At 45.4% G+C, this 14,723-nt stretch overlaps 1 protein-coding gene across 9 annotated transcripts in view; it reads left to right on the top strand.

The window, feature by feature from the left end:
• LOC144093441 (dopamine D2-like receptor) overlaps positions 1-14,723 on the top strand; it is a 510,329-nt gene that overhangs the window by 245,310 nt on the left and 250,296 nt on the right. The window lies entirely within an intron of this gene.

Genomic DNA, 14,723 nt, shown 5'->3' with positions numbered 1-14,723 from the left:
ATGATGAGCTCCAGGCCTCGTGAAAAGGTCTTGCGCGCTGCAGCAACTTGGAGTGAAACTCATGGCTCCAACGCGCAAGAACCTCTCGTAGAAATAGCAGGGTCGATCGAGGCAGCAAATACAAACATTGGCCAGGGGGGGGGATGCGAGAAAACTACCGCACGCTACACACTCCGTCATAGTGCTTTCTGGCTAGCCCGCCGAATCATTTGCGCTAACTTTGTCGACTTCACTTTGTGAACTCGGACCGTCCAGAGGATTCTGATGAATGCGTTCTGCTGCCGCCACACGATGAAACAGACACACGCGTGAGAGGCTGCAGTAAGCTCAAAGCTCACAATCTCTAGAGAGATGTTGGCGCCTCAGAATGGTATTTCCTGCTTTTTTTTGTTTTTGCGCTTAGTCTTGCTTTGCAAATGCAAAAAAAAAAAAAACTGTGATTTGTGAATTGGGAACGGGGGAAGGAGTGGGGGGGTATCGTTCTGAAGCGACCCGTCGACTATAATGAACGCCGTAGTGGAGGGATCCAGATTAATTTAGACCGCCTGAGGTTCTTTAATATTCGCTGACATCGGCGAACACAAGGCGCTCTTCGCATTCGTTCCCGTTGAAATACGGCCGTCGCGGCCATGATCGAACCCTAGACCTTGGGATCAGCAGCCGAACGCGAAAAGCACTGAGACACCGCTGCGAGTTCAAATGAAGAAAGGAAAAGAGATAGTTGTTTCTGGCTGTAAAGTGCTTCATACCGTTTCCCCATGCTCTGCTCTGTTCACGAGCACCCAGCAAGGTCACTATAGAAAGAGCCACCGCAGCGATTACCGAGGGGCACAGCATCCGCTTTGATTCTTTGTTAAATATGATTGACATTAACAGCGTCACTCTTTTGGAAAACTCGACACAATAACTGGAAACAGCACAGGATACGGATGCACAATTTTACATCCTGGCCTGATATACACAAAAAAAAAATATTAATAGCCTCTAATTTGTTCTAGTCGGTTATTATCGCAGCTTTCCTTTCTATTGCTTATAGAAACTTCGACATTAGAGCGGGAAACAGCGCGGAACACATATGCGCAGCAACGTATGACCAGGATAATAACCAAAGAGCCTAAATTAGAGCGCATTTATTTATTTATTTATTTATTTATTTATTTATTTATTTATTTATTTATTTATTTATTTATTTATTTATTTATCTTTTTTGTTCATTTATGCATACTGCAGTCTCGGCGGGGCTATTGCAGGAGTGGGGCGCAATACAAATGAACACACTTAGATTTTATGGTGTTTGACGCCCCAAAGTAGTTCAGGCTATCAAAGACGCCGTAGGGGGGGGGGGGGGGGGTGCCCCGGATGTCGATCGCCTGAGGCTTACGTGCACTGACATCGCACAGTGCACGGTCCTCTAGCATTTCGCCTCCATCGAAATGAAATGAAGCCGCCGCGGCCGGGATCGAACCCGCATCTTTCGCGTCAGCAGCCGAGCGCCACAGCTTCCGCAGCGGCTGCAAGGAAACAAAAGGAGACAAACAAATGGCAGCATTTAGGAACAGGCCTGCGAGAACTCTTCTGATGAACATGAACGGATGTTTCCTGCTAAGGAACTCCGAACTGCAATGATGTGAGGGGGAAAAACAGTATTAAAAAAGTCAGTTCGAGCAAAAATGTTCCTGTTCGAAAATTTCGCGTACATCGAGCTTTAACACATATTTGCGCATCCGCGTTCTGTGCTTTCTCCCGTTATTGCGTCCAGGTTTCCAAAAGCGCAACAATGCTAGACTTCTTAAGAACCAATTAGCCCCAATTTGAAGCGCTGTTGATGTTTATTTAGTGTACATTTAGCCGTGATATAATATTGCGGATAGGTACGTGTTTTGTGCTGATTCCCGTTATTGTGCCGAAGCTTCCAAAAGCGTAACGATGATAAACCATGAGACTGCGGTGGGTGCGTATCTCAATGGGAAACGTAACCCACTGGTTTTCATCGGTCTTTCATCGGTTTTGTCGGTGAAAGTGTGAATGAATGGGAGAGCAAGCGAATGACTTAGTGAGTGAGAGAGACCACGCGGCATGGCCACGTTGTGAAGCGCCCGTGTTGTCTTCTTTCTTGTTTCTAGTATGTCTTAATTGGCATAAAATAACTTCATTATGCCCGAAAATCAACTAGCCTAGCCCAGCAGCCATTTTGAACCATATAACGCGGTCGCGGATAAAAGATCACAGCTCTCAACAAATGTATTAAGATATAAGTCGACGCGCGCGTACCGTATGATATGAACAGTATATGAAAACAAAATCTGTGACATGCCTATGAAAGAAGGACAGCTTTCATTGCCCGTTGTGAAACAAAAGATTTGGCAAGAGTAGATCATACTCTTGCCGCATACAAATGAACAAGTCAAAGGCAAGCCTCACTCCCGCCGTCGAGGGCTCCTAAATTCGCACGCCATTGTTCTCTTTTGCTAAACGCGACAACTTTTGTTCAACAAGAAAACAGGCAGAACTACAGGAACAAGCCGTATCAATCCTGCAGGCTTTTTTCGCAGCTGTGCAAAACACAAACACGAAGAAAAAAGGCTCAAGCCTCTTGTTCTGTGACGTCACTCTGTCATTCATTCTTTTTATTTCTAACTATACAGAGCTCTCGAGAACAGTTGCTAAAGGGGAGGAGAAAAGAAGAACTAAAAGCCAGGTATAGGCTTCGAGGCAATAAAAGCCCAAGACATTGTGCCGAACTGATTGCAACTAAGAGAAGACCGGAACTAAAAAAAAACGAAAGCCTTGAGAACAAACTGCGAAAGATGCATCGAAACAAGCGGCGGACGTTGAACAAAGGCCAACTTTTTCCCCTTTTGTTAGGCACGGACAGAGTTGTCGCCATTGCGATCGTCCGCAGAGAAGCCGCGGGCAGGCGAGCAGCAACGGATGGCGGCGGAGTCGTGAGAGCCGTTCAGGGCAAACAAAGGCCGTTAGGACGCCTCTTTCAAGAAAAGGAGCGCATGCTTTCTGCACGACGAACTGCTTTCCCCTCCCCTTGTCCATCTCTCGCCTCCCGCTCTATCTCCTCCCTCCGGAGCTCCTTACTCAACGTATTGCTCGAGCCTTTGTGCTGACTGCGTCAAACCGCTTGTTTTGTCCTCCAAAGTCCGCCAGCTGCCTCGCTGGTACGGCAAAAGCGCGGTGCCTCTTGGGATAGGGCGCGTCGGGGAAATCCCTTGTCTGAGTTTGTTGATCGAGTTCTTCTTCTCTTAAAGTGTCAGCGGTGCAGGGTACTTTTGTTACTCTAAACCGCGTCGCAGTTGGCGTCCGCTGTCACAACCAAACACTATCGCATTTATTTGCTGTTAATGAGCGCTTTGTCTAGGTGAGCCGTGAAGTTCTCACCTTCAAGATTACGTTCGGGAAAGTGACTCGCATGATGCAGGCAGGCTTGGACGGGGCACTGTTGTGGAGAGGATCGGGAGTGTAGCGGGAGGGGGAGGATCGATGCAAGAGGCTGTCCAGCACTCTAGGAGTTTGTTCATTTATTTTTAGCATATAGGTAAACAAGCTCCCTTGAGGATCCCGTTCATCCGCGAGTGCAGTTGACCGTCCATGCGGCCTGTGGCGATCAGATGCTAATAGCGGCGTCTCGGTGATGGAGCCCCTCTGAGGACGAACGCAATTGGACACGGGAGCGCGTGCGTTCTTTCGCGTTTTATAAGTCGGGAGTTCGCAGATTCTGTTCGTGTCGTAGGTGCCTGCATGATGAACGAGGTGACAACGTGAACTTTGCACTCCGTGTGCAAGGAAAAGTTACTTCGTGTTGCGGCGAAACGCACCTGAATTAATACCGAGCGGAGGGGTCAGAGAGAGAGAGAAAAAAAAAGGAGGATGTCAAGTTATGACAGAGTTGTTTGCTGGCCTGTGAACCCATTGGGGGATTCCGTTAGAGCGCTGTTTTCATATTTGTTAACATTTATTCAGAACAACATAAATGCGCCTCTGTCTGTCTGCCAAACGAAAGCCGGTTGTAAAGGCCCGGACACTTTTGTCTTTCCGTCTAATGATGCCATAATATTTTTCATTCGTAAAAAAAAGTAATATAAAACGAGGACTGCAGGTTCGTGCGCCCACCTCAGCAGGTCCTCTATGCAGCCATTGGATTTGGGAACGCCTCCTGTATGTATGAAATGTGTGTATGCACTGTTTGATAGTTTAAAATAAACCGGTTCTTATTCCGAAAAAAAAGAACGCTTATCATTCCTCATACGGACCAAGATTAAGCTGGGGGTAAAACCGGTGCAAACGACCCGGCGTGCCGGTGTTTATTTACACAGCATTGGGCTCGTAAGCACTTTAGTATTTGCAATATATAAAGGACGTGTCGAAATCATCCCTCGGAACTTTACGAGGAAGAAACGCAGATGATGAAAGGTCACGTTCAATAATCGCTAGCTATGTGACGTAAACATTTCCCGGAGATGCTTGCGTAATGCGGGGATTGTCACTGTCCTGATGCAATGTCTCGCTTCGCAAGAGAGAGAGAGAGCTTTTACGACGCTTCACGTCGGGGCCTCGAACATTGATCCGCGAAGCTATCGAGTGGTTCAAATCCACGGCAAAATGAAGAAAGGAACAAAAATTTCATGTACATCGCTTTATTTCAGTGATCTTTTCGAAAGCTTAACGTCCCTTTCTAGCCAACACTAGTAGTGAGACTAGTGACTTTTCTTTGTATCTGACCAAATGACACGAAGGCGCCGAATCCGAAACAAAGTGAGGCTTTGTCGCCAGTTCTCTAAAACGTGGAGTGTGCGGTTATAAGGACGCCGTCTCGGCCAAAATCGCGCGTCTGTTCTCTCTGTGGGGCAATAGTCGGCCGCTGTTTCCTGGGATGTGCAGCTTGAGTGGATTTGCGACTCAGAGGCGGGGCGAAAGGGGCTTAAAAAGTTTGCCACTTCACCGAAGCGGCTGTTCGTCTTCTCCGAGCCTTACGCTGTCGGCCTGCCTGCCCACTTTGAGCTGTCGAGCGCGAATTTCCTTCGTGGCGTTGAATGAGTGGTTCGCGGAATCTCCGAGAGGATGGCTTCGAATTAGTCGCCGCGCCCGCGTCGTTGCATGGCGCCAGCCTTTCTTAGGCGACCAAGCCGAGAGTTGTCCGGACCTCGGACGGAGAGCTTAGAGTTGAATGAAACTTTCTCGAAAGCCGTCAGATACGCTCGCCTCACTGGGTGCGACGGGAAGGAGCAGAGCTGGGGACTCATTCGTCACAGACTGCTGGCGTGGGCCGCAGGGTGATAGAAAACGAATGAATGAATGCACGCCTTATCGAGAGGCGGTTGTGTTCTAGGTATAAAAACGGGGAAAGAAGTGTGGCTCGATGGGGCACAGTTGCCGCTGCGCTAAATCCTTTTCTCTGGCGTAAGCCACGAGCGAGTCGAGCGCGGTGCGATCGCGGTAGGTGTCTACGGACAACGCGGAGGTCAAGTGCCGGAAGTTCGAACTGCATTCGGTGGCGGTTAAGGCAATGAAAATTGACAGCGCTCAGATAGTCTGACGTTGTGAAGTGCGTGAGCAGAATGCGCTTTTAGGGTGGTGTTTTTCTATTTGGCGTTTTTGATTAGATATGCTTCTTCCTTTTGCCGCATCCCATTCCTTGATATTTGTGCCAATTAATTTCACTTTCCTTCGACTGGATTTTATTGTGGGTAATTATTTTATTATTTACATTTCGCAGCATTTGCAGATTTTTTTTTGGCTGGCTTTATGGCTCCCTAACAGTTTCTATGCTATTCACTTAGTCGCAGTGTACAATTTTCGCCTTACTTGGCACCGAAGGCTTCACTCGGCGGTCACGCAGATACGCACGCCGCAATTTTCGCCTAATAGCATTCATAGTGCTTACGCAGTAAACCTTCGGCCAATATCACCTATACTGTGCACTGCACTATAGTAGTTATTCTATTTCTCATTTAGCTGGTCGGTTCGTTGCTTAGCTTCTGATTGGTTACTAGTTAGCAATTTATATATAGTTAGCCACTGGCACAGAAATTTTCAGAACCAGTTGGGCCCCTCTCGAAACACCAACATTTCAAGTACTATCGCACCAGCTAGTTCATTTTTCAAATTAACGGCTGAGTGGTTTAAACCACGCTATTCTTAGTGCGTTTTGAGGATGTGTGGATGTATGCTAGGAACACGTGAAAAATCACAACCGTTATGCTGTCGAAATTAGCGGTAACAGCAGCGGTAATAGCGCCGCCATCTGTGCATTCTGTTGTAGGTATATCTCACTAAACAATTTCACACCCATAAGGGTGCAATCAGCTTGTCCCCAGACGAACACCCATTGCCACCTGTTGGGTGCTAAAAAGGACGCAGCGATCAGCACCATTAGTGAAAGGTGCACTTAATAATACTTTAGAGGGTATAATGGTTGCAGCCTTATTAAAGGGCACTAATTTTTCATAACACCTCTACGAATGCTTGTTGGAAGGGTGCTGATCTCTGCACCCTTTCACAGCACCCACTAAATGATAATGAATGTTCGTCTGGAGACAAGCTGATTTGCATCCTTACGGGTGCAAAATTGTTTAGTGTTTACAGCATATAGTATACATATATGCAGTAATTGTTTACAGCATATACTATACTATATGCTTTCGCTCTCGCTTGAAGAAGTGAAGTCATGCAAGTTCGAAAAATCTAATGAAGTTCTCTATCACAGCTTCGGCGAGCGCAATGCTACGAAAGCCAGTCGTGACAAAGAAATTATTTCCCTCAAGAGCGCGTAGTCTTCCTGTCAGCACCAGCAGCGGCAGTAGCGCGAGCATTAACGCTGCGTCGCGCACAAGTCCCTCCCAGCTCGCGATTTTTCTGCGAAAGCATTGATTCGCGCGTGCGCATAGAAGTTGCGGGCAGGCACCGTGAAGGTTGTACAGAACGTTTCCCTATATATTCTGCGCTGGCGTGCTCGGAGGCAGTCAGCATTTTCCTTCCGTAGAGCAACAATTGCGAGCGCGCATAAAAATGACGAGTCGCGAAGTGCGCGCGTGGACGCTTTTATTTCCCGTTGTGCGCCTGCGCACTCTATCGCAGGCCACCATTTCGTGAACGCGGCGCAAAAGCTGATGTCCATAAATACTTGCGCGGGGATTTCCTCAATTTTATTATTTTTTATTTTTTTGCTGTTTGCGCACTGCCGTCACTCCCTGCTTATTGCCCACTGGTGCGTCTCTCCGGCGCTAGGCTCCCTATCAGCATACAATATTCCGCTCGTGTAATGTCTGTAGTACATTTTTGGATGCTAATAAACGCACTCGCTAACATGTTTCACTGATAGTAAGCGCGTTAGTTCGCCACAACTACAAACGTGTGCATCAAAGTCGTGCAATGGTTATCTGGGTTCGTCCGCGTCTGGTACAGTTTCGTTAAGTTGGTTGGTTTGAGGCGAATCCTCGACATATACATGTGCTGTGTGTCAGGCCGGGTAAGACCCGAAGCTAACATGCCGTGAGCATAAGAATGCTGATAGCGGCAAGCCAACGTTAATGTGAACTGTGGAATTAGATATTTTGCTGCTGTGGCTACACTGCATTAGGTATTACGGTATTATGTCCCGTACTCTCATGCCACGTGTTTCTCGACTCATGGGCGCAGCAGCAGACGCTCCGAAGTCGGTGAAGTCAGTGGACGGTATCGTTTATGCAGGACGCATCGCATTTCGTAAACGGCCAGAATTCGGAAAGCGCAACTCGGATAAACATGATAAGAAAAGCCCCATGAAGCCCCTCATTTCTGCCGCAAGGCTAGGCCTTTTTTATGCAGAAATAAAGACGTTTAAAAAAAACATAATAAGCGCATGGGTTCGCTCTCACCTTATTTCACGTGAGCATGAGTGACGAAAAAATACGGAGGGAACTTAAGACGGCATACGTGCTTTGAATGTGAAAGCATTGTTCTTTTATTTTTATTTCGTACTTATTTTTTGAATTTAAAAAATTATATCTCTTTCAGTGACACGCCTAGTCGTTAGCATACAGTCCCAAGGCAACGCATATACTAGGTTCGCCTTTATTCGCCAAGGATCAGCGTAATTTTGTGGCTTATGAGTTGCGAGCGCGCCTCGTAATAAGTAAGTCCTAGATTATGTTCCCCCACACCTAAAAAAGAAATTTATTTTTCTTTGATAAGGCGGTGACGTCATCTGAGATTTTTGGACCACTGCTGCTGATCAACGCCGACGCCGGGGGTTTGGTTGCGGATGCGCCATAAAATGCTTCCGCATCATTAACTTCGAACATAGACAAGGACTGTGCAGGCCATGAATGAATACACGGTACGTGCGAAGAAGAGGCACAGAGTAGCAGCAGTGCAGGCCACTGAAGCTAATTCAGCTAGTGAGCCTCTCCTGCTGATAAATAACCGTACCAGTGATTTCCTTTCACTCCCTCTACACACTCCGTTGTTCTTCTGAAGGCACCCCCTTAATTCGTAACGAAATCTTTTTTTTTTTACTCACGACAGGGAATTTCGTTTAATATCGCCGCAAGAAGGGCATATACGCGAAGGGATACATCGTCCATGCTGGCATGGGGTGTAAGAAAGCCCGACTTGCGCAGAAAAGAAAACACGGCGAACACGACGACAGGCAATAAACATCGCTTCAAAAAAAAAAAAACGACAGGGTAGAGGCTTTACTTAAGCAAAAATGATTTGTGTTGTGTTTGGTTTAGTGCCGTATAAGCATTTGAGGCCCTCGTGCCCAACCTCAAGGTTAAGCAGAAATGCGACCCTCACTTCTGTTACGCCCAGTGCCGAATCCATGGCAGAGAGAGGGCAGGCAGATGGGTTTCTTGCAAGCACAAAGTGAACAAGGAAGGGGAAGCCTGAGGCAGCTTGCCAACGCTTCGACAAGATGACTTGTCCTCGTTTGGGTAACATACTCCAACTTGCCAGAGTGTGTTCTGCAGATTCGTCGAAGGAAATCAAAATGATTATTAGTATTGTCTCATCACCCTACTCGTTTTTCAGTAATAGTACTAAATGCGAGTGTCCTCGAAAAAATTACAGATGTTGTCGAGTGGAAGCAGACACTCGTCCGGCCAGGGAATCCTCAATGGCTCTCTCACGAGCTATTGTTGGCTGTCACCTTGAAAGTTCTAGGGCCGCTGGTACTCGCTTTGAAAGGCATTTACCAATATGGTGCTGACGTGAGCAGTGAAGCTAGTGGACTATTATTACAACCATATGAATAAATAAAGATTGCTGTTATTAAACTTGATGATCGTTTCCTGGGGTCATTAACGTCTCAAAAAAGTCTCATCCAGGCAACTGCAACGACAACGGTTAATGATTGTCCGCTGATTGAGGCAACGATCAAGTCAATTGCCGAGCTTTCTATGGAAGCAGTGCCCAAAGAATTACGAACGTCAGCAGAGAAACTTCTAAAATATTGAGTTTCAGCTTCTAGCCTTGCTAATCCGTGAATTTTTTGCGGCTGCAATTAGTCATTTTTTGTTGCATATTTAACTTGGCGTCATCACCGCATAGACGAGATTGCCTTTCTACTTTCCAGATTTCGCACTAGCTTCTGCAAGTTCCACAACTCCTTTTTGATAAACGTTCTCCTTATTAGCGCAATGTGTTTCTCAATATTTTTCATCATCATAGAGGGTGCTCTTACCTCTTCATTTCATTTTCATGTCTAATAATAATAATAATTGGTTTTGGGGGAATGGAAATGGCGCAGTATTTGTCTCATATACCGTTGGACACCTGAACCGCGCCGTAAGGGAAGGGATAAGGAGGGAGTGAAAGAAGAAAGGAAGAATGAGGTGCCGTAGTGGAGGGCTCCGGAATAATTTCGACCACCTGGGGATCTTTAAAGTGCACTGACATCGCACAGCACACGGGCGCCTTAGCGTTTTTCCTCCATAAAAAGGCAGCCGCCGCGGTCGTGTTCGAACCAGGGAACTCCGGATCAGTAGCCGAGCGTCCTAACCACTGAGCCACCGCGGCGGATCAGTATAGATGCTTGCGTTTGATTTTTCCGATTTCTTCTTCGGCGGCTCTCGACTGGCCGTGCTGGTCCAACGGTGTATTTTTGTTGACTACACTTTTCGTCAACGACTCCTTTCTACGATCTTTCAAACATTCATTCCTGTCGTGAGACCGCCTCAAAACGTCGTCCGTATTTAATGTCATTCTAAGAGATCAATAGGCTCCGTCTACAATGTGCTGAGTTCCTCTGGCTGAAAGTTTTCGGAAAGCCTTTCAAACGTGGTGCCTCTTCCTGGATGAAAGCATTGATAAACTTCTTTATTAATGGTGAAAACACTGCAGCTGACCCCAGGAGGTGCCGCTAGTCCGGGACTCCGTAGGTGGCGTTCACCTCCGCGGCACGTGCCACCAAAGGGTTTGAGAGAGTGAAGTCAGTTACCCGCTCTTTCCAGGGTAGGAGCTTAAGCTTGGGGGGCTGGGGGTGAGAGGAGGAATGGGGTATTACTGTAAGGCCACAGAAGTTGTGCGGGGCCATTTTCGTAAGTACGGCCCCGTAATACTCTCTGTGAAATTTTTGTCTTAAGGAAACAGTATAGGCCCATACTTCCCATGTATTTTAGGTGTATTTAATACCAGTTTTCTCAGCAACTACCGTACACAGCTCCTTCGAGGTTTCTGTGTTAATGAGATAGCATTAAAGTTCACGTCAGGAGCAAAATCCGGCGTACGATGCCACGAAACTCGCTGAGAGGTCGAGAACTCGTATGACCTTGTGACGTAATCACAACTTGCCCACCTGATTGTGAGCAACGTGGTTTCTAGATAGAAATCTATAGATAACATTACAGTTCACGTCAGCAGCTATCCAGGGCCTTCCTGTGTCACGAAATTCGCTGATGGGTCGAGTAAGATATGGCGATTGATGGACCAGCAATTGCAGAGAAACTGATGCAAACACACACAGAAGGAGCTACAGAAGTTACGACAAATGTGAAATCGAATCCTATGTCATTCCACTCTTAGGGTGACATAAGTGCCCTCGTATTTTATTCCCCATTCTCTCTACTTTACCTTAACCATAATTATGCTTTGGTAGCAAATATTCAGTTTTCTACTTTTTATTCTCGAACTATTTTTATGGCATTCTAACAGCAGACAAAACTGTTCTGTGAAGAAAAATTCTATTTCGTAGATGCGTGCCATTCTTGTTTAGCAGCATTGCATTTCTCTGTAGATCATGCTGACAAAAATAAAAAAGAATTTTCTATGCGTTTTTGTTTTTTTAATAATGAATGAAATGTAACAAAATAAAGTCTTGAAACATCGAAGGTCAAACACAAACACATTACAAATTTTTGCCAAAAACAACATGAACTGCAGGATCTAGTTAGTAGTCGCTAGTCATGGAGATTATGTCAGTCAATTTTATGCTTTTTTCTCCCCCTTTTTCTCTCTCTGGCATCCTTCGTGATCTGCTTTGTTTTGCATCGGTCGGAGCAAAGCACTTCTGACGGTGGTGCACTTTACTCAATGATTTCACGATATAGCACCCAGGTGACATCCCACATGCCTACGGATATCATGGGGCATACCACAGATTGTCAGCTCGGTTCATACTGCCATCAATGAATGTGAATGCTGCGTCACATTCAGGTGCGTATGTATATTATAAGCAAAGCATTCTTTGGTGCGCTCTCCCGGTCGACGTGATTGAAGGACTCGGTGTTCTTGGTTGCCCCGTGTATGTAACCCTTGCGGAACTCTGATTGGATCAGTAGGTGAAAAACAAGCTTTATGCCTTGAGAGTATTTGTGCAACAATAGATCGTTTGTATTCTGGCTCTTCTACACACGTCAAGCGTCGAAGTATTTCGAGCACTGCTTGCAGCACGGGTCGCTGTCATTAGCCAAAATGGGAAAATACGTGGCCCAGACAGTCTTGCGTTTGCTGCCAAGGTCTCCAATCTAGAGAAAAAATAAAGGTGCATGAAGAAGTCGCGCTCCTCACGCAAGGCAAAATGAGAACTGATTACAACGTTCCAGTATTCAGTAAAACACAATAAAAAGATTTTTGTTTCGGCTTAGGTCCCAGAAAGAGTCAGCTCTAGTGAGAAAAAATTTCCAGTTTTGAATTCGACTTCAATTTTATACTAGAAATGGAAGTCTGTGAGAGTCCCAAAGAAATCAGGCGGTTCCGCTGATTACTTGGTTTTGAAAAACTGCCCGTTAACTCCACTAACGCGCAAAAAAAAAACATGCCAGTCACGGAATAATGTTCAAGAAGGTTTTGAAATTCGAGTTTCGCAAAAAAACAAAGAAAATTAATAGTCTTTTTTTATTCATCCTAGTCTGGTCCCTAAAATGAAAACAGTTAGTTCCTGTAATTACTGAACGCGTTCATCATTCATTTCCCTTTAAATATTTTCTGTCAGATGGCTCTTCATTCGTTGAGCTTTGTTCTCCACGTTTCCCCATCATAATAATGCTCTAGCGAACACTTACGCAGCGTTCTGGTGAACACTGAGCAGTGACATCTCGCTGCCTTGACAAAGATGAAACCATGAACAATTATTCTTCAATACATGAGACGTTTATGCCGAAAATATAAATATAAGAAGTGGCTTTTCTTCCAGAACTTGGCAGTCGTAAGAGACTTCCAGAAATGTGTTCCTCGTTTGCACAGGTTTTCTGCTGTTCACCCGCATTCATTAGCGATGCACAATAATGAACTTCTTTATTCAGGTACAACTTCCAAAATGAGACTCAACGTATATGATAACGTCAGTGATCGGGCACGCAGTGCATGGGGTGTGTCTTGGTGCTTGAGGCGTACGAAATAAAACAAGAAAGGAAACCCTCACTTAGCCTTGCTATGCATAATGAACAGCACATCATTTTTCTTAGTTATATAATGTTCATAGAACCCAGTGCGGCGGCGAGTCTGTCGCATAATTTATCTTTTGCAGATATTTTAACAATCTAAGTCTTAGTTTCTTTTGATTGATCTCTCACCTTAATAACGCTGCTCTCAAGGAATATTTCTTGGGTAGAAAGTACTATTCCTTTCAGCCCTCCTGCCACAGCTTGAACTGGGAGAAGTTAAATGTCTGGAAGAAAATTCAGGCTGTTTTCTTTTTATGTCAGTGCATCAACACCATAATAAGAGAAAAGAAGCAGAAGGGACGGCCATACTCCGCACGTTCTTTCATACTGGAAAAGGGAAGACATTCGAAGAGCATACGCCACGTCGCAAATTCTTATCACAAATGTCGTAAGTCTCCGTTTTTTGCGCACCCGGAAATTTTTGTGGACTCCGACGCTATCTCGACACCTAACCAACCGAATCGCGCCTCTGTACAGTGCTGATGTGGTGTGCGCTTTCGAAGGAAATCTTGTCTCTCTTCATTCCATTTTTTTTCTTTTCTTACCTTCCTTTTCCCTGTTATCTAAAAAGAAAATAACTTTCGACTCTATGGCTTTCTTATTGGGCTTGCCGATGACACCTTGTGTAAGCTTCAGTTAACCATGGCCTGCTCAGAAAGAAATTTGATGTCGCGATCACTCATCTAGTGCGGGAATCTGGTCTTTCTGCACAGACGCCTACGAAGCTTATTTCAGTTGCAACAAAGTACGTAAGTGCGCGCCGAATGGGATGTTTGCAGGCTGCCAGAGGCGCTCTACGCCGCCATGAGTTCGAAGGCAGACAATCTGTCGATAATCTTTGAGATTGTTTCTTTGGTCAAACGTCTAAACAAAAAGCAAGTTGTCAAGAAAAAGTACTGCAGAGACTATTTTAGCCTCGTGGGAACGTGAAATAAATCACATAACGGTATGACAGAATTAACAAGAAGAATAAGAAAAGAAAGCGTTATAAAAAATGGCGCGGACTGTTAGTGAAAAACAAGTTAGTTAAAGGCGCTCTAAATGTACTGCTACCAGAAATATCTGCCACTCTATCTTAAACGAGGCCATTGTGAACAAAACAACAAAACAAGAGGCGAAGACCATCTATCGCGCTTCTTCTATCACTTAACCATAAGCTTAGTTGAGTTGACTTGAGGAAGCGCCGACCTCGTGAAGGCGATCAGCGCAAACGGGAGCGGAAGATGTTGTTAATAGCAAGCCCTTCAAAAATATCTACCGTTAGCTAACCCTTACTAACACCGCATTAGCTTCGCACTGGAGCGTCACTTCGCACTCCTATAAGGTATTTGATGCCATTTCACTCTTTATAACCTACCTCAGGTGCACTAGATTCTGTCTGAATATATGGAGGTGCAGGTTCCCATCGAAGCCAGGTAAATCAGTCTTGCACCCATAACTACTTACACTGGGTAGTCGATTGTCTTACAGAAGAAAAAACAGCCAGGGGCACCACGTGGAAAACTGAACACTCATTTATTCTCCCTAAATGAAACTTATTGGCAGCATATGACATCAGCGGTCGAGAAACAAAATGAGTATAAATCAGTGCTTCTTTACTTCAACCCCAAGTGCGTATTTAGAGAGCACATTTTGTGGTTTATAGCTCATTTTGTGGTGTATAGCACGTGCTGCTTTCGGACGATGCGTTCTTTTCTTATTAATATTGTCCTTAAAGCCAGCCTCCTATTTTTTCGCAAGTCCAGAGAGAAAGGAAATGTCGACTCGAAGAAAACGGCCATTTATGAGCAGATGTTAACTGCTTAAATGCAAAAGTATTGCGAAGCCTCCGGCGTAAGTGAAGCGAACTAA

The sequence above is a fragment of the Amblyomma americanum genome, chromosome 6 (genome assembly GCF_052857255.1).
Source record: "Amblyomma americanum isolate KBUSLIRL-KWMA chromosome 6, ASM5285725v1, whole genome shotgun sequence".
In the NCBI taxonomy this organism is placed as follows: domain Eukaryota; kingdom Metazoa; phylum Arthropoda; class Arachnida; order Ixodida; family Ixodidae; genus Amblyomma; species Amblyomma americanum.
The sequence above is the reverse complement of the archived record's forward strand: the minus strand, read 5'-3'. Positions and strand labels throughout refer to the sequence as shown.